Here is a 21527-nt window from a genome sequence, read left to right as displayed (position 1 = left end):
ATTACTTGAGGATATTAGAAGTGAGAACACAATCCTGGTGATTTTCATGGAGTTAATGTAGTTTCTGGGGCTGATAATATGGTTTGACCATCCTGGATAGATGAAGATACAAGAGAAAATGTGGTTCAGAATATAAATGATTCAATTCTTTCTTATCCCTAGTAGAAGGCATATCCTTCAAGTTTGCTGATTTGGAAAATCCTTATTTTTTACAAGACTGAATTCCCTTGCTTGCTATTTATTTATCAGCATTCTGCTGACAAATCTTGTTGCTTCTCTGTCTTTATCCCCTTTTCTGTTTTCCTTGTTAAAAGATCTACTTTAAAAAAAAGCAGTTCAGTATCCCAACTATTTCAAAATCTCATTTCATTTCATTTGTCATTTATTAATGGGCCTATTTTCTCTCCAGTGTTTCTTAACCCCCAGATATATTTGAGGAACTCTTTTTAAATCCCTGAGGCTATTATTGCATCACTAGTTCTTTTTGCTATCTTTTTTTTTAAATCAGGCTCAGAATTTAATCACTTTATATATTACTTGCCTCCTCCCTCTGCCCTGCTTCCAAATTTAGTATTCTGAAAAAAATCCCTAGTGAGTATTGAGTCCAAGCTGAATGTATTTTTGTTTTGAGAAATTTATCAGATGGATTATAATTTATTACTGCTTACTCTTAGTTATTTAAAGATAGTCTGGTCTTTTTTAAGGTAAAAATTTCCTATGTCTTCTATCATTAGGGTATACAAAGATGAAACTTGTTTTGTGGATATTTATTATTTTCCTCTAATTTTAACTTGCTGTTAGTTTCTGAATTCATAAAAATAGGTTTATATGGACCCTGTTTTTAATAAACTCTGCCTACTAAACATGTCTCTTGTCTATCCAATTCTAAAGGCCATTTTAATGTTCTTATTTTGCATTTCAATATTCTCTTGGTGCTACTGAATAGCAGACTCAAGAAAGGAAAAAATCCTTCCCTACTAGAAGAATAGTGGAGAGAACAAACATTAGGTTCAGAGTCAGGAATCCACAGTTAAGCTTTCTGTTTCACATTTTCTTTCTTCCCCCGCCCCAGGCTTTACCTATCTGTCTTTCCCTATCTAGAATCAATAAATCTTCTCCTCTCTTCTTATCTAATATTGAAAAAAAAAAGCATAAAAATTTTGCAAAGTACTATGAATGCCTGTGAAAAAGGGCATTATGTAAATGTCCAGTATTATTATGCTGGAATTTTGCCATTATGCTGTTTGCAAAAGATTAAGGTTTAGTATAATATGTCCTTTCAATCTCCAGTCCAAGGAGGTTCAGTTACCAAAATACCAGCAGAATGGCTTTTATATGGTAGGTCCATAGCAAAGCTCCAAGGCACTAGATTCCCCCCCCTCTGTGCCCCTCCCTCCCCACTTTTTTAAATGATTACTGTCATTATTATTATGCTTAACCTTTTGGGAGAGTCGTGGCAGTGGAGGTAATTGAGAGGAAGATGTGCTACTTTTGCTTATTTTGCTAAGATGAGGGGAAAGGTAAACAAGGAGTGGGTCCTGGCTGTAGTCCAAGTGATCCCAATAGTTCAGTTTATGCGTGAGAAGGAAGAAAAGGATGTTGCATAATGCAAATGCAATTTCTATAAATATTGACATGATATGTATAGGATATAAGGGTAAACACCACCTCCAGAGTCACTGGAAGGTACAAGGCTGTACTAGGCATTCCTAGAGGTAAAGGAGTTCCTACACTGGATAATTTAAAGGCACAGAAAAGCCCAGTCAGCCTCAAAATATCTCTTGCTTCCTGGATGCCACAGTCTGAAATCTCCACCATGACACTCTGTTGAGTGGTATTTGCAGTCAACTATTCTATTCAGAGCCCCTGTGTAAGCCTATGTGCTTTCATCTAATGCAACTAGCAACTAACAAGCTGTAACTGTGCAAAGGATTTATTCCCAAATCTTCATGGAAAAGACAGCTTTTGGATGAGAGGTCTTGAAGATGAGCAGGGCTTGACAAACTCAGGTGATTTGTGCAGAGTTAACATAAATATGTGAAGTAGATAGAACAGAATAGGTGTTAAACTGCTTGTGTTGCTGGGTAAGAATAATATGTGCTTCATTACCTATTATAGGCTCAATGAATAGCCAAACAAAACATATTCAGGGCCCTGTAGAATCCCTAGGCCACCAGTTTGAGACCTCTGATTTGATGTAGACGGAGAAAGGATAGCGAGGCATTACAGATTGAAGGGTAATATGGAAATAAAGTCACTGAGACTTGCATGTCCTCTAAAAACTCTGTTGGCATTGGTTAATTTATCATAAGGACTGGTGTTTTGACACATGGCCCAGCAGTAAGTCTAGGTAAGAATCATGGGATTGAAGACAGAGGAAACATATCCATGATTCAATTCATGAGTCACTTGGTTTATTGCACACAATTAGCATATAACACAGGTTAGTCAAAGTAGTGAAAAGAGAAAAGTAGATAAGGACCCATTCTAGGAGAAGTCTTTGACAAACTTCATCTGCAACAGAATCAGCAGCATGGAGTCAGGTCCTCTAGCAAAGAGTCACTGGACTCAGTGGTCTCATTTCAAGGAGTCTGCCAGTAGAGTGTAATGTTTACACCCCAGGGAGTCTTCTCTCTATCATTTACTCCTTCTGTTCCAGTGAATCTTTCCTTGGATATTACCAAAGTCCTTATCTAAAGTAGCACTCTTAATTTATCAGACTAAGACACTTGTAGTCCTATACCAAATGTTTGAAAAAAAAAAAAAAGAAGTTCACCTGGTCATTGTTACTCCATCATGAATTACTTAATATAACTTAAGAGTTTCATGCAAGATAAGTAGGAATTATAAGACAAAAGAAATGACATTGTGGAGTTAGTTGGTAGCCTAGTGGTTAGGATTCAGCATTGTCACTGCTGTGGCTTGGGTTCAATCCCTAACCCTGGAACATCTACAAGCTACAGATGTACCCAAAAAAGAAAAAAAAAGGTAATATATCTTTCTTTCTTTTTTTTTCCTGTTCAAAACCTGCTTTTATTTATTTTTTATTGCTATTTCCCCAATAAAATTTTTTTTCTACTGTACAGCATGGTGACCCAATTACACATATATGCACACAATCTATTTTCTCCCATTATCATGCTCTATCATAAGTGACTAGACATAGTTCCCAGTGCTACACAGCAGGATCTCATTGCTAATCCATTCCAAAGGCAATAGTTTGCATCTATTAACCCCAAGCTCCAAATCCGCCTCACTCCCTCCCCTTCCCCTTGGCAACCACAAGTCTATTCTCCAAGTCCATGATTTTCTTTTCTGTAGAAAGTTTAATTTGTACCACATATTAGCTTCCAGATATAAGTGATATCACATGGTATTTGTCTTTCTCTGACTGACTTCACTCAGGATGAGTGTTTCTAGTTCCATCCATGTTGCTGTAAAGGGCATTATTATTATTATTATTATTAATGGCAGAATAGTATTCCATTGTGTATATATACCACATCGTCCTAATCCAATCATCTGTCAATGGACATTTAGCTTGTTTCCATGTCTTGACTATTGTGTGAATAGTGCTGCAATGAACATGCGGGTGCATGTGTCTTTTTTAAGGAAAGTTTTGTCCAGATATATGCCCAAGAGTGGGATTGCTGGGTCATATGGTAGTTCTATGTATCATTTTCTAAGGTATCTCCATACTGTTCTCCAGAGTGGTTGTACCAGCTTCCATTCCCACCAACAGGGCAGGAGGGTTCCCTTTTCTCCATACCTCCTGCAGCATTCATTATTTGTGGACTTATTAATGATGGCCATTCTGACTGGTGTGAGGTGGTATCTCGTGGTAGTTTTGATTTGCATTTCTCTAATAATCGGTGATGTTGAGCATTGTTTCATGTGCTTGTTGGCCATGTGTATATCTTCCTTAGAAAAATGTCTATTCAGGTCTTTTGCCCATTTTTCCATTGGGTTGTTGGCTTTGTTGCTGTGGAGTTGTATAAGTTGCTTGTATATTTTAGAGATGAAGTCCTTGTGAGTTGCATCATTTGAAACTATTTTCTCCCATTCTCTAAATTGTCTTTTTGTTTCTTTTTGGTTTCCTTTGCTGTGCAAAAGCTTGCCAGTTTGATTAGGTCCCATTGGTTTATTTTTGCTTTTATTTCTTTTGCTTTGGGAGACAGACCTGAGAAAATATTCATAAGGTTGATGTGAGAGAATGTTTTGCTTATGATCTCTTCCAGGAGTTTGATGGTGTCTTGTCTTACATTTAAGTCTTTAAGCCATTTTGACTTTATTTTTGTGCATGGTATGAGGGTGTGTTCTAGTTTCATTGATTTGCATGCGGCTGTCCAGTATTCCCAGCAATACTTGCTGAAAAGACTGTCTTTTCCCCATTTTATGTTCTTGCCTCCTTTGTCAAAGATTAATTGACGATAGGTGTCTAGGTTGGTAATATTTCTTAAGCAAGGATATAAGAAAGGGCGTATATTCTTTTGAAGAGATATTACTGGTAGAGCAAGATCTGGTAGCCTAGAGTGGGCAAAGGATATCTTTTTTTTTGTCTTTTGCCTTTTCTAGGGCTACTTCCGTGGCATATGGAGGTTCCCAGGCTAGGGGTCTAATCAGAGCTGTAGCCACCGGCCTACGCCAGAGCCACAGCAACTTGGGATCCGAGCCACATCTGCATCCTACACCACAGCTCACAGCAACGCTAGATCCTCAACCCACTGAGCAAGGGCAGGGATCGAACCCGCAACCTCATGGTTCCTAGTCAGATTCGTAACCACTGTGCCACAACGGGAACTCCCAAAGGACATCTTAATGGGTCAAGGGTTCAGAAATATTTCTCATACATATTTAATTATTTATGCTAACACGGTCTTCTTTAAAATGCAGGTATCAGTCAGAAAAGCTTAAATCAGATTACCTTGTATAACCCAGCTGAGATGAACCTCAAAGAGAGAAGAGAAGATTACAGAGGGGCAAAGTTTAGAGCTTGAGGCTGGGGTTGAAGTCAAAACTGTAGGTGGGTGTGAGTGCTCTGGCAGGTTGAAGGCAGTTGAGGAATCCTGTAGGTATGGGGGTGGGTACCACAGGAGAGGGAGGAGGCAAGCTTTGCCTACTGTGCAATTTTGCCTAGGACAGCTAATTGCTTGTGCCTGGAAAATTGCCTCTGAAAGCCTTGGGCAATATGCAGTAGGTTTTCCCTGATGCCTAGTTTATCAGGTTAAGTTGAAATTTGGTAGGGAGGAGAGGAGGGGAATGATGAGCTGAAAGAATCCCTGAGCTGAAACAAACCTTAAAGGTCACCAACTTTTTCAACAAATTAACTATACTGACAAAAGAGGGAATTTGAACATCCAGGAATTGTACCTTAGCCCAAATCAACTCACCACAAGTGAAAATGTCTTTGGGTACTAAAAGAGAAAGTGGAAGGGGGCTTCACTTTATCATTTTTTTCTAGGCTGGACTCTGGTATGAAGGATCTAACATTCACTGAGTCTCCATTTTGTGGCCAGGTTTGTACTGGACACATTATATTTATTATCTCAATTATTCATAACAATTGTGGAACAAATTGTCGTCATCATATAATTAATGAAGGATTAACAAATCCTGGTAAAAACAAATTTGCTCATGGTAGTTCAGCTATTAAGAGGCTGGGTTAGAATTTGATTTAGGGATGTTGAGTAGGCCATACTGCATCTTTTTCACAGATGTTTATTAAATGTCTTCTATACACAAGGAACTGTGCAAGGTGCTTTAAATAAGGAACTGAGTCTCTCCTTGTCGCTCAGAGTTTATAATCTAAAGGAGGAACTCCTTAATTAATTAGCTGGCCATTTTAGCTTTCTATTTAATATCCCAATCCCAATCTGATAAATAAATGGGAGATTACTGATAGCCACATAAATTGGAAGACATTCTCTATGTTCACAAAACCTTTTTAAAAAATAAGGTGAGGTGCCACACAAGACCAAAACTTGTTTTTTATTAATCCTTTATAGTGGATGGCATATAGGACAACATACCCAAGCTGTCCTAAGATATTAATAGGTTCAGCAAAAACAAGAACAAACCCAAAAACCTGGTATTAGCAATATTTTCTTCAGAAATGCTTTTCAAAAATATATGTGAGAAAAATACTAAGCACATTTCTGTTACTCTTATTATGCAAAAGTCTGTCTTCAAGAAATGGCTTGCAATTCTAAGAGCAAAGGAAGTTGTATCTTTTACCTAAAGCATAACTGACTTGTGGTCAGTTTGTTAATTAATGCATAGTCAGATGTCATTATTTTACCAACTTAATCTAAACAATAATGTATGTCTATTTCTCATGATCTTCAACCTGTATTATGCATATTTGTGATATTGATACAATTTTGACTATGTCTACCAGGGCTCACATTTTCTTAGAGCCCATTTTTTTTACCATCTACTCTAATCCAGATGCTTATATTTTATGAGCTCATGTTGATTTTTCATCACCACATTGTAATGAGATCAAACATGTTTGGAAGTACTGATCTAGAACTTGCTGCCAAGTTGCAGCCATGCTCTGATTGCCAGTTTCCCAAATGGTACACTGTTTTCTTGATTTAGTATCCTACTTTTTGAACTTCTGGTACTTCATTATACAGATCCACAGTGTCCAATGCACATAGATCTATAGTATTAAATGCACACAGACTGAACACTTTCCTTACACACTCAATGACAAAAACTATATCACCAGAATGGTTAAAAAAGTCAATTTTGGAGTTTCTGTTATGGCACAGCAGAAACAAATCCGACTAGGAAGCGTGAGGTGAGGGTTGGATCCCTGGCCTCACTCAGTGGATTAAGGATCTGGCATTGCCGTTGAGCTGTGGTGTAGGTCGCAGACTTGGCTTGGATCTGTCATTGCTGTGGCTGTGGCGTAGGCCAGCAGCTATAGCTTTGATTAGACCCCTAGCCTGGGAACCTCCATATGCCGTGGGTGCGGCCCTAAAAACAAACAAACAAAAAAACAAAAAAACAAAGGTCAATTTTATGTTATACATATTATACTACAATTAAAAAAAAATACAACAGGGGTGACAATGGTATGTGAGTATGTGACAATGGTACTTGAGTACATATAAACTCAGGAGTTCCCTGGTGACTCAGCAGGTTGAGGATCCAGTGTTGTTACTGTTGTGATTCTAGTAACTGCTGTGGCATGAGTTTGATCCCTGGCCAGGGAGAACTTCCTCATGCTGTGGGTGCAACCAAAAAAGAAAAAAAAAAGAATATAAATTCATTGCAAGAAAATGATATTTTTAACATCATATGTAAAACAATAAAATATTTTATACTCTGAGAAAAGCATAAATAGGAGCTAAATGTTCCCTAGAATCTGAACAAGAAATATACTCATGAGAATACTTACATAAAATTAAGGAAAAAACTGGACCACATTTCCATGAAGGAATTGTTCATTTGTATGTTCTCAGCACTTTTGTAAAGACAGCCTAGCACATAGTATATGTTCAACAAGTATTTGTTGAATGGATAAAAAGATTATTTTAGCCCTGAGGCTCTTTCCTTGGTTGCCCATTTAATCTGTTTACTTCGTAGAGCAAGTTTCATAATCTATACTTAATATCTCCTTGTTCCTTTTTCCCTTAGAACATAATTGATTATAAAACCTTTGGTAAATCCCAGATTAAAAACATACAAACAAAAAACCCCTGTGTAAAAGTAATTGTTTAAAAATATTTTAGGAAGCTTTATTTTAAAAATCATTTATATAATTTTAATGACCATATTTGGATGAACCATATGAAACTGCTTTTTTTTTGTAGATTAAAAATAGGCAATTTCACTTGGTTTAATCTTAGTTTAAGAATTACCAGCTAATATATGCCTACAGTTTCAAGTGATGGAAACACTGAAGCTTGGAGAAAATGTACATTAATGTTCATTAAAAGGGCTCTTCTTTGCTTCAAAATGCCAGGGACTGAAAGTGATCTCAAAAAGTGGAACAAATATTATAGCATCTTCATTAAAATATGTGAAGATGACATTTTTACTATGAACTTTTATGGTTAATCATAAATCTCCCTCCAGAGACTGTGGAATGACCATCTGAATGTATTGTAAAAAGATTTAATGACCTTAAATATTGATTACTTTAATAGCAGTCCCTTCCATTTCTGAAGTTAAAACAAGTACTCTCCATTATTCTGGTTAAAAAGGATTTCATGTATTTCAAAATTAAGAATATAAAAAAGTGAGTTTATAATTTGTTTTTAAAAATACTACCATTAATGATAAAAGGCAAGGAAATTAATTTTGATCATTTACTATTTGAACAATTTCAAAATTCCTAAATAGTCATAAAATCATTTGAAAGGTAGAGCTAGGACAATGACCCTCGAATCACAGCAGTGACCATGGGCAAAGTTCTACAAGGAAATATAATAAATTTTGCTTCTGTTGTTATCCATAACTCCTGTGGGTACTGGTGGTGTTGACACAAGAGAAACCCCAGTGAAAAAAACCCTTCTAATCCAAAAGGTAAACAGAGAAGAATTAGAAAGGTGCAGAATGCTGCTTCTGCCTTCTAGTTGTAACTGACTTGTCCCCTTTCTTCTCACCATCTGCTTTGCAAGAGAAAGGCTAGGCTGAGTTTATACAAGAATGGCCAGTTTTCTAGACTAGTCAGTAGACCATTTCAGTGTTAGTGGGAGAAGTGAGTGAGTAATGCACTACATTTTGATGAAAACCTCTGTGACATCTTATATGTTTATATTTACTTATGCAGTAAACAAATAGTTCCATAGGGCATAAGCTGCATTGTAGCCTGCTTTTAAAAATTTTTTAAAATGTAGGTATTATGAACTTCATTCCCTGTCATTCATTATTTCTGTACAACATTATTTTTTTAGCATTGCTTAAGATTCTATTGTATGTGTGGTGCTTCACAATTTATGCAAACAAACCTCTGTTTTTATTCACTACTTTTTGTTTTGTTTTGTTTTGTTTCAGTTTTTTGTTACTTACTACTTTTTCTGAATTCACTTCTTCATTATTATAACATTGCTGCTAAATATGAACATAAATTATTAGTCTTTTTTAGGATAAATTTAGCAAATTCTAGAAGTAGAATTTCTGGTTGAAAATGGGGATTTTGAATGGCTTCTTGAAGAAAACAGTTAGCTCCCCAAAGCAGAGATAAGGAAGAGATACAAGGAACTGGGATGAACCCTTTCACACTGGGGGAGCCTCCAGTGAGGGTCTAACTTAACCAGTTTAGAAACATGGGACATATATTTACCACATCACACTCAGGCAATTTTTTCAGACCAAGGCCAGAAAGACAGAGTGAGGAAATATGAAAATGATTGACATTTTTTGATTATTTACTATGTGCCAGGCAGTGCTCTAAGCATTTTCTGTGTATTATCTCACTCTATTCCTACCTTAACCAGCTTGTCACTAGCTGTTCCTCTCCTTGGGATGCTCATCCTCTGATCTTTGCATGGATCCTTCCTGTCATTCAGATGGCAGCTTAAATGTCACTCTATCAGATTCTTTCCTTAACCACCATTCTAAAGTAGCAGCTCAAGCTCTATCACATCACCTTACTTTAGTTGTCTGCTTTGCATTTAGTATAATTTGATGTTTCTTATTCAGCTAAGTATTTATGGAGTATGATTCTACTCCCTCACCACACACACACACGCAGACATGTACACCACATTCATGCATGCATTAAACCACACTAAATATATGAGCCACTAGTCACATGTGGCTATTTAAATAAAAATTAAAATTAATTAAAATTAAGTAAAAAAAAAACAGTTTCTAAGCTGCATTAGCCACGTTTCAAGCTCTCAATAGCCACATGTAGCTAGTGGCCACCTCATTGGACAGTAGGATATAGAACATTTCCATCACAGCAGAAAATTCTGTTATATAATGCTACTCTAGAATGTAAGCCCCCCCAAAAGGGGAATCTTGTATACCCAGTACTTAAAAAAAAAAAAAAGTTTTCCTTTTTCCTTAAAAAATTTATTGAGGCATAGTTGATTTATAATATTATATTAGTTTCAGGTACACAACATAGTGATTCTAAATTTTTATAGATTATACTCAAAGTTATATTAGCTGTTTTCCCTGTGCTGCACAATATATCCTTGCAGCTTGTTTATTTTATACATAGTAATTTGTGCTTTAATCCCTCACCCCTATCCTGCTCCTCTCCTTGTTCCACTGGTAACTGGTAACTACTTATTTGTTCTCTATATCAGTGAGCCTATTTCTGTTTTGTTATATTCATTTGTTTTATTTTTAAGATTCCACATACAAGCGATATATAGTATTTGTCTTTCTCTGTCACACTTCTTTCACTAAGCATAATACCCTCCAGGTCCATCCATGTTGTAAATGGCAAAATTTCAAATTTCATCCTTTTTGTGGCTGAGTTTTATATATATATATATATATATATATATGTATATATATATACCACATCTTCATTATCCATTCATCTGTTGATGGACACTTGGGTTGCCTCCATATCTTTGCTATTGTAAATGATGCTACTATGAATATTGGCTTACATATAACTTTTGGAATTAGTGTTTTTATTTTCTTTGTATGTATACTCAGGAGTGGATTATATGGTAGTTCTATTTTTAGTGTTTTGAGGAAACTCCATACTGCTTTCCATAGTGGCTGCACCAAATTACATTCCCATCAACAATGTACTCTTTTTGTCACATCCTTGCCAACATTTATTTGTGGTCTTTTTGATGATAGCCATTCTAACAATCATAGCAATGTTGAACATCTTTTCATGTGCCTGCTGGCCATCTGTATATCCTTTTTGGAAAAATGTGAATACAGGTCTTCTGCTCATTTTTTAATTCAGTTGTTTTGTTTTTTGATATTGAGTTGTATGAGCTGTTTGTATATTTTAGATTTTAACCCCTTATCACATAGCCTTTGAAAATATTTTCTCCCATCCATCAGGTTGTCTTTTCATTTTGTTGATGGTTTCCTTTGCTGTGCAAAAGCTTTTAAGTTTAATTAGACCCCATTTGTTTATTTTTGGTTTTGTTTTCTTTGCCTTAGGAGACAGATCCGTCCCCCCCCCAAAATACTGCTATAATTTATGTTAAAGAGTGTTCTGCCTGTGTTTTCCTCTAGGAGTTTTATGGTGTCATAACTTATAGTTAGGTCTTTAACCCATTCTGAGTTCATTTTTGTATATGGTGTGAGAAAATGTTCTGATTTTATTCCTTTAAATGTAGCTATCCAGTTTTCTCAGCACCACTTATTGAAGAGATCATCTTTCCTCCATTGCTTATTCTTGCCTCCACTGTTTTAGATTAATTGATTATAGATGTGTTGGTTTATTTCTGGGCTCGCTAGTCTGTTCCATTGATCTTCTTATCTACTTTTGTGCCAGTACCATATTGTTTTGATTACTATAGCTTTGTAGTATAGTCTGAAGTTAGAGAGTATAATACCTTGAGTTGTGTTCTTCTTTCTCAAGATTTCTTTGGTGGGTCCTCAATATGATGAATTTGTGTGCATAACAGATGCCAAGAAATATTTTTTGAATAGAAAATGAATGCACTTCCAAGAAAAACACTGCTGAGCCTTGATGTGAATGAGCTTTGTATAAGTAAATGACCATATCACTTCTAATGGAAAGCAATATGGCTTTCAGGAGAAAGATTATTTCAATTCTTTCAGACTTTCTGAACTGGGCAGAGTTTCTATAACCACATCTGCCATTGATTATTCTTTGTTTTATTCAGTAGACTCAAAAATAGACCTGGTTATAAAAATATCAATGATTTTTCTTATTGTGTGGTAGCTTCTTTGGCTTATAAGTAAAAACTTTTAATAGGGCTTATTGGAGAAATGGAAAGAGGCCAGATGGAGCTGTGGGTAAAGACCATCTTCTGTGCAGTATAGTATTTGCTCAAGATGTCTAAAAAGACAGTGTTGTCAATCTCACATCTTTAGTAATAATTTCTCTGAGCTTTGATTAATGTGGGTGTGAAATGTGTCTGATGTAGTAGAATGTGTCTGAAACATTCTGAGACAAGAGTCAAAAAGTATTTTTAATTTTAAAAATGAATTTTAAGTAGGCTGAAATGGAATGATGTCATTTAATATAACAGGTATGATAGTATATTACTGCATTAGAAGAAAAAGTGTGAAAAATATATCTTTGTCAGACATGCAGGACAAATAGAGCCTGTATGTTTTTAAGGCCATTAAATCCTTCCTTACCAGAGTCCTATTCTGTTTTTAAATCACCACAATGAGGTTACGGTAAAAATTCTGATTTTCTGTTACTTGCCTAACATAAAAAAATGTTGGTTTTTCTACTCCATCCCATTCCTCTATTTTAATACTCCGATATATGCCAAAGTTCTTACAAGGAAGCTCATTCATTAACTAATGGAAAATTATTATTGATTGGCAGTAAAGAATTATTACTTCAGGAACACCTGTGATTCAAAAAGTAGGGACTGATGAGTAATCTGAAGACCAGTTCAGAGTAAGTAAACGTGAATAACATTTATTAAAAACTTACCAATTTCCTATCACAAAATTGACCACAAAGTGGGATAAGGCCACTCTGGAAATGTAGTAGTCATAATCTGATCTGAAAGGGTATACGGATGCTCCATGCACTGTTACCTAATTAGAATATAGTATTTCCAAATCATAAACTTTATGGCTTTAGAATCATTGCTGATGTTTTTACATGCAATTGAAATGGAGGAAAATACAGGGAACTAGATAGGAGTTATTTGGTGTAAAAGAAAATAAAGAGGTATGTGTGTGTGTGTGTGTGTGTGTGTGTGTGTGCGCGCGTGCATGCGTGCACATAAAAGAGAGAGGGGAGGGGAGGGAAGGAAGAGAACAAAAAATTAGAAATGATGGGAATATGCATGGTTTTAGAAATCAAGAAAACTGAATATTAAAAGGGTTCAGAAAGTTCCATTCAGACTCTAGACTATGTAACCTTCACTTTTTTTTTTTGGTCTTTTTTAGGGCCACACCTGCAGCATATGGAGGTTCCCAGGATAGGGGTCCAACTGGAGCTATAGCCGCCAGCCTACACCACAGCCACAGCAATTCCAGGTTGGAGTTGTGTCTGCGACCTACACCACAGTTCATGGCAAAGCCGGATCCTTAACCCATTGAGCGAGGCCAGAGATACAACCCGCAACCTCATGGTTCCTAGTCGGATTTGTCAACCACTGAGCCATGACAGGAACTCTGACCTTCCCTTCTAACGCTCCAACACAGAGGGACATCTCAGTATTTCTGTGTTCAGTGGCCAAGAGCTCATGCCTGTGTAATATAGGTCTTCTAGCAGAGGTTACTTAATCCCCACTGGGGTTCTGTGAGAAGCAAGAGAGAAACATAAAGGTCTGCAGCATGATTACTCTTGAAACCATGGTGAATAGTGCTGTGGTTAAAGTGATGCAATTTCAGATCTACCAATGTCTGAAAGAAGGATGTCCTTTGGCTATTGACAAAAATGAAGAAACAGGGTGTGTATTTGGATGTCCCCCTACACAATCATTCTTTTCTAGAAAGTGAGTCTCCTCTAGTAGATTCAATATTTCTTAAGGAAAGTCCCCATATTGTCTTTTGTTGTTGTTGTTGTTTACTTTTTAGGGTTGCACCTGCAGCACATGGAGGGTCCCAGGCTAGGAGTTGAATTGGAGCTGTAGCTGCTGACCTATACCACCGCCACAGCAAAGCAGAATCCAAGCCATGTCTGCAACCACAGCTCATGGCAATGCCAGATCCCCAACTCACTGAGCAAGGCCAGGGATCGAACCAGCATCCTTTTGGATACTAGTCAGTTTCCTTAACTGCTGAACCAAAAGGGAAATCCCCCATATTGTCTTTTGCTTTGTGTGTTTTCAGCCATGAATGGAGAAGAGAAGACCTTGAGGAGAGAAGAGTCAGGGAGGAAAGAAAAATAAGGGACAAAATATAGCAGTAAGGAACATTTTTGATGATTCCAGATAGGCCTGGAAATCAAGATTCCTCATGGCCCTGCTTATAAAAGGGTATCAGGTAATACATATTTAGATCTATGAATAGATAGATAAATAGATAGATAGGCATGAAGCATGGTTTATAAGAACGTACTCCCATAAAAATCAAATGGCAGCCTCTCCTGTGCACAACCAAAAGAACTCTCTTTTTCCCCTTTAATAGTGGGTCTGGATTAAAAAGCACTGTTTCTGGCAGAGGAGGAAGGTTGTAAGCTGAAGATAGAGAGGAGGGAAACAGAGAAGGAAGGACAGAAGATGAATACTTCCATTGGGGGTGTGCCTAGGGGTTTCCCAAGATGCTCCAGGCAGTTGCAGAACTGAGCTTGTGTCTTGAACTGGCCCCAGGCTCCTCTTCTAGACTTAAAAAGAACAACCATCTTATCTCCACTTTTCGTCTTCCTGTTCACTGCTCCTCCCTTCTTGTTCTTCCAAGCTCTAAGTCTTTGTGCAGAGAGGGCAGTTGCTGTAGCAGCTTTCATTTTGATTCTTTGACCTCAAACTTCTCATTCCACGAAAAGCTTTGAGGACCCCACAGGAGTCATGACCCTATTTCACCTTGGCTAAGCGCTCACCATGCCCGGATGTTGAAGGAAGAAAAGGATTAATGGCATTATTTTGATGACTTTGTTTTAGCTGAACACTGAACTGAAAGGTAGATAGGATGACTGTGAAGAAATATAAGTTGAGCAAATAAACAACTCTTGTCTGTTTGAGAAAAATCTTTGCATGACAAATCTCAAATTGGACAAAGTAGGATTAACACTATATTACACGCCATCTGTCACTGAAGGTTCAGTAATTCAAATAGCAAATCTAAAATCTCTCAGTGATACATTATTCTGCAAATTAAAAGAACAAAACCTGTGATTTGGGTGTTTCAGAAATCAGAAATATGGGATCAGAAAAAGCCAGTCTCCTGATGGTCCAGTTGCTGCACCCTGAAATCTAGACAATATGCCATTACCAGATCAATCTCCCTTAATCCTCTCTTGTCACATCAGTTCACTACTCTAGAGATTTCATTATATCCCTATTTCAAATATTTCTTTTTTTCTACCCACTTTCTCCTAAATTGACATTCCTGCAAAATTTACATAATTCTGTTAAAGTCCACCTCTAGTTTCCCATCATCCGTCCATAAGACCTCTGTTTCAGCAAAAGCATATGCTCATAAATCCACCACAATAAATTTCTGACCTTTGCCTCTTTGGTTTTGATCCCTTTGCTCTAGAATGTGGGGCTTTCTATCCAACTTCACCTCCTCCCAAACAGTCTAACATCTTGGCTCAGGTCAAATCCTCTAACTGCAATGCAGTCACGCCTGAATGTAGCACAACTGGTATCTCTCTCCTCCAACACTCTACAGCTCTTAACAGGCTACACAGTCAGTGTTTGATTATATACACTTGCTCACTCTTAAATAATACAGCATGCTGAAAGAGCATAACAATGTCTGGCATATAGTAGTCACCTAATAAATAGTCATTTATTTATTTCCTTCCTCATTATTGTTGCATATTGTTTTCTTCCTAACAAGGCTAGCAACTAATTAAGAAAATGATCATTTTATTTTCTCTCTTCTCACAGGGACTGGCATCTTGGAGAGCACTCAGTGGATAATCAATAGATACTTACTGACCGAATGACTGATCGACTAATGCACTTTTCATTTGGATTCCAAGTGCAGAAGCCCTTGAGGATGTGCTGGTTTTCCTCCAAGTGATCTGAAATTGACCTCTACTGCACGGTAGAAAGTTCACTGCTCTTTTGCAGATGAGAAAGTTGAAATACAGAGAGAATTTAAATACTCTCAAAGTCAAACAGGACGTTAGTGACAGCTACAAGCTGCAATTAGAGGCCAGGCATTCTGATTGCCAGTCAATTGAATGTGGAGTCATTGAACTGTTTTCTGACATGAGTAGCTTTTATCTGCCTGTTAATCTCTCATGTATAAGCTATAGCTCATTGTAGTATGAATCTGCTTCTCTTTTTTATTTTGTTTTCTTTATTTTTGAGTGACTCTCATAGGTAAAAATGTATCCAATTATCTACCATGACGATTGGTTAAATTTTTTTTAAACTGAGGCATAACTGACATATAATAGTTTCAGGTGTATAATGTAATGATTCAATATTTGCATATATCATAAAATGATCACTGCAAGGAGTCTGGTTAACAACTATCATTATAAATAGAATTTTCTTCCTTAAAATGAGGAGTTTTAAGATCCGCCATGATTGTTGCTTTTTGTTTCTTCGTTGGCCTTTTAAGATCAGGAACTGTGCCTTATATATTCTTACTAACACAGTACCTGACACTTGATAGATGTTTAATAAATATTCACTGAGTGGATATTATCATTAAAATGATCTTTTTAGAGTCTGGACAATTAACATACTTAACTCCTCTTTACATCGTCAAAGAAAGTTAAACTTATAGTGTTATTTCATTCATAGCAATCTATTCTTAATGTTGAATTACATTTCCCTTGCCTAGTTATTGTCCTTTAGGGGTTACACAAGAGATTGAACTACCATAACACTGTCCTTGGTTTGATTCCTAAACTATAGGCTAACCTATGCCTTAAATGCCCAATCCACAGTAAGAATATAACATTTATATATTTAAGAGAAGAAAATAACTTAACTGAAACAGGAGTCAGTTTAAGGAGACAGAATTACTGCCCCCAAGTTAGAAAAAAAGCATTTTATCACTGACTCATCTGAGCCATATGGATTTCATAACTGATGATTAGCTTCTCTTAATCAGTTGAACATCCATTTAAGGGACAAATTGATTAGCTCCTTGCATAATTAACAGAACATTAAGTACCATCACTTTGAGTTGAAAAAAATTGTTTTCATTAACAGCAAATATGAACAGTTTAACATTAAGACATTAAATGGAATTATCTCAAATCATTATTAATCTGTTTTTTCAAAATTTTGAGGAAGTATTTGCAGCTAGCTTAGTACCCAATGTTTGTAAGTCCCAAAGCATGTTCATTTTTCTGGCTAGAGTTGAATTTAATATACATTTTCCACGAGAGAGTAAGATTATAATATACCAATATATAAATAATAACCAACACTAGTATTGATCAAACTCTTACTAATTCTCTACTTAGAGAAATGGCAAGTAACAGTTCTGAGGCATAGAACAAGAAAAAAATATTAAACTTTTACAAATTATTTGAAAAGTATTTGGTGAGGAATTGGAGAAAGATTGGCATGAATGTTAAAATGGGGGAAATTGTTATTAAAGATGTCAGGATCTATAAAAAACATGATTCATGAGCCAGTAGAAGTCACAGAATTGAACAATGTGGAAATATGCAAGAACAGGACTGAACAATATGTTAGAAAATTAAAGATGTGAGAGGCTCTGCCTGCTGTCACCAGGTCCAAGAAGATATTCCAGTGGGGAAAAACACCTGGGAAATGAATCTTACAATTGACAGGGGGTCAGCAAAGTTGTTTAAAGATGTGCTATGTCAGTAGTCATAAAAATTGCACTTAATTACACAAACACATAATTAAAGCCAAGCATTCAGAACATTAGAGCTGTGTCATTCTGAGACAGACAGTAGTTGATTCTGACTACACCTTGGGCACTGAGGACCTAATTAGCCTTTTCAAGAAAGTGTGCAGGTATCAGTCAATTCTGGAATTAGTGCTGCGTAGGACATTTGTTAATGGAGACAATGTAATACTTGAAATTGATGAGGCCTCGGGCAAGTTTCAAACAGAAGTTTAGGAATTTAATGAACAAACATGGAGGAAATTCAGTTTAGACTTGTTTCTAAGAGTCTACTTGTGCAAAATACACCTTTTTAATTCATCTCAAATTACAGTCTCAGTAGAGATTAGTTTGAAAGAGAACCATTTTGTAGGCTCCAATCAATAGGATACCAAAGACCTAATCTAAAACAGTCATGTTATTTTAACATTATTACATTCTACTAGTTCACCAAGAGTTGCTTGGCTGTGACAATGTAAATGTTACCCCGAGTGGTAATTGCTGAGAAACAGTCAAATAATACCAGTTCCACTAGATCAGCTTCTCAAATAGTGTTTGCAAGTGCCTGGCTAGCAAGTTGAAAATACAGATTTCCAGGATCATCCTCAGTGATTCTGATTCAGTAAGCTTGGGGTGGGACCTAGGAATCTGCACTTTTAACAAACACTGATAGGAGATCCACTGGCCATTCTTTGAGAATCCCATGCAAGCCAAGAGCTTCTTGAGGGTAAGGACCATTATTTATTGTTTATAAAAAATTCAGGACTTTATGTAATGATGCTTAGTAATAGTTAAATCATTCATTGAGTCAATAAATAAGTGGGTGATTATTTCTCACTCTGGCTTACCCTCACTTTATAACAAAGTATTTTCAGTTTCTACAATATTTACCTAGAAGCTCTAGTCTTTTTTTTTTTTTTTTTTTTTGTCTTTTGTCTTTTTTTTTTTGTTGTTGTTGTTGTTGCTATTTCTTTGGGCCGCTCCCACAGCATATGGAGGTTCCCAGGCTAGGGGTCGAATCGGAGCTGTAGCCACCGGCCTACGCCAGAGCCACAGCAACGCAGGATCCGAGCCACGTCTGCAACCTACACCACAGCTCACGGCAATGCCGGATCGTTAACCCACTGAGCAAGGGCAGGGACCAACCCTCAACCTCATGGTTCCTAGTCGGATTCGTTAACCACCGCGCCACGACGGGAACTCCCTAGAAGCTCTAGTCTTAAACCCTTTATCCTAAACAGCAGGAATCATGTCTCATTATTGGAGTTTCTGTGCATTCATTCATTCAACATTAAAAAAAAAATATTCATTGAGCTCACACTTTATACCAGGAACTTCCTTTTTTTTTTTTTTTTTTTTTTTTTTTTTTTTTTTTTTTAGGGCCGCATTCGTGGCATATGGCAGTTCCCAGGCTAGGGGTCGAATTGGAGCTGTAGCTGCTAGCCTACACCACAGCCACAGCAACATGGGATCCAAGCTGAATCCTTGACCTACACCACAGCTCACGGTAATGTTGGATCCTTAACCCACTGAGCAAGGCCAGGGATCGAACATACATCCTCATGGACGCTAGTCAGATTCGTTTCCCCTGAACCATGACAGGAACTCCTATACCAGGGGCTTTCTAAACACTTGGGAATGTAAATGAAATAGACAATGATCTCTCCCTCATGGAGCTTACATTCTAGAAGTTTGCATGTATCCTGCTTCTAACTCCAAGGTTTTAAAATTATTTTCTGGGAAAACAATTATGTGTTATAAGTTCACACCAATGAGTTTCTTATAGAGTCTTGAATTAAGTAAAAAAAAATCATTTTGGAAACTTTCAAAGCTCACTGAGAAAAAGAGAGATTGGCTTAAGGCACCAGGGAGTTTTATTTTTGCACATAAATATTTATATGTGTAAAGGGGTGTGTGGTTAATTATAAGCAATGGGAGAAGAATGACAGATGCTTAGATCCTCTGTCCCCACGGAGAGACAGACCTTGCTTCTTGGAGTGTAGTGGCACATCGTGTGGTCTGTGTACTGAATCACTGATTTAAATATTGCAGCAGCTGGAGTGCAAAGTATATCAGCAAATACTACAGGAGGAGGAGCATGTGTGTCTTGAATACAAAGTAAGAATGGAATAGGTTTGCACAGTCACATTAAGCAAGGCTGTGGATGGCTCTTTTCTTTTTATATTTCAGTTTCAAAGGAGAGCTGGAGAAGGGCAAGTGGACAGTTCAGGGACACAGGCAGATAAATGAGTACAGGGCCTGGTGTTGTTTCCTAAATTCTAATTTCTATGAGAGAGAGGGAGAGAGAGAAAGAAAGAGAGGGAAAGTTCTCACCCTAGCAGGGAAAAACTATTCAGAGAATTCGTCTCCATAATGAAAGCACTAAACCAACAAGTAAAGTCCCTACTTCAGTGCTCACCGGGGAAAAAGAAATGAAACTAGTTTTCCTTAGCAACTTTCACGTTATTGCCTGTATTTTTTGTTTAACATGAAGTTCAAAATCCTCTTCTCAGTTTTCCTTTACTGAGTAATATCAATAAGGGTTTGCATAGACCACACCTGACCTCATTTGCTATTCCCTAATTTACAGGTTAGGAATCTAAGGTGAAGTGAATTCAAATGATGTTACACAAAGATATAATCACTGGTAAGCAGCAGAATGAAGACTAAATCCAGGTTCTCTGATTACAAAATCTGTTTCCACATCACGCTGCCTCTTCTTACTTTTATTCCTTTTTATAGTTGTTATTGTCTTTCTTTTCCCTCTATAATTCCCTGAGTTATAAATGACAAGAAAGCTGGGGGAGTGTATTATTGTGGGTGGGAGGTGAAGAGAATGGTTAATGCCAATGAGTAGAACTTTCTTACTTACAAATAAGGCAGTGAAAAGGAGTAGGAAAAATAAAGAGCAGCTTTAGAAGAAGGATGAATTCCAATAGTAAACGAACAGATAGATTTCATACTTAAACAATGAAATAGCTAAAAATGTTAAGTCCTTTTCTCAATATTCTATTTTTTTATGCTATCACCTGTGCTGATGATGTCACATAATCTGGTGAACTTCTTGGAGTGATTACCCAACTAAAAGCATCCTCCAAACATCCCATGATATCGCAAGAAGAGACGCCTCAATCTCAATCTGAAAATGTTAGTATTGATCATCAGAAATTATGGCCCAGGGTCATTTAATACATTAATTCTTTATGAGTGTGAGTCATAACTCACCATCCAGGTTGATGCCAGTTGATTTGGTAGTGTTCATGTGGGAACAGCAGGGAACAGGGAGCTGGATTCCATTCTGCCTCATGCCTCATCAACCAGATGGTTGGCTGTATCAAAGCCAGTGATGCTGATGTCAGAGGCGAGAGAACGCAGCTGGATTTTCAGGTTCAAGGGGAAAGAGGGAATCCATAATGCTAAAAGTTTGGAAGGAAATTGCCTTTGAACTAGTAGATAGAGCCAACTAGAACTGATGGAGAGTTTTTAATGTTAAGTCCTGCAGCAACATTTCTGTGTAATTTCTTTTGGGGACATGGTAGGATTTGAATCCTTTTTATCTCACACCTGCTAACAGGCCTGTTGGTGCCAGTTAGCTGGTTATTGTGCACCAGATCCAGAGGAGATTTTAGCACTGACAAACTAGACTCCTACCAACTCCTGTATCATATTATCCTAGGGATTTCTGGTGACTAGCTTGAAACCAAAAAGTACAAGGATGAAAAAACACCTTAGAGCACCAGCCCCTAGAACTTGTTGATGAAGATTTTATTTTTATGAAGATATCAGTACAATTTCACACTTTAGGGTTTAAGAAAAATAATTCATACTTTGCTTCCTGGTTTGGTCATGCTAGGGCTAGCAGAAAATCTAATTATAGGCACATAAGCAGGGGATTGGGGACAGGGATATTTCCCTACTGGGACTTATACAGTGTAGGAAAC

The 21527-nt window shown here is 37.0% G+C and overlaps 1 long non-coding RNA gene across 3 annotated transcripts in view; it reads left to right on the top strand.

Moving 5' to 3' along the window:
- The window catches only part of LOC102162169, a 58713-nt gene extending 40309 nt beyond the window's left edge, over nucleotides 1-18404 (top strand). For 2 of the 3 annotated variants that reach the window (XR_002346143.1, XR_002346145.1), the window contains exon 6: nucleotides 15654-18404. This is a non-coding gene — a long non-coding RNA (uncharacterized LOC102162169). Of the gene's footprint in view, nucleotides 1-13932; nucleotides 14086-15653 lie in introns of all 3 variants that reach the window. The other variant, XR_002346144.1, reaches the window with a different exon arrangement.

Source organism: Sus scrofa, chromosome 7 (assembly GCF_000003025.6).
Source record: "Sus scrofa isolate TJ Tabasco breed Duroc chromosome 7, Sscrofa11.1, whole genome shotgun sequence".
In the NCBI taxonomy this organism is placed as follows: Eukaryota; Metazoa; Chordata; class Mammalia; order Artiodactyla; family Suidae; genus Sus; species Sus scrofa.
The sequence above is the reverse complement of the archived record's forward strand: the minus strand, read 5'-3'. Positions and strand labels throughout refer to the sequence as shown.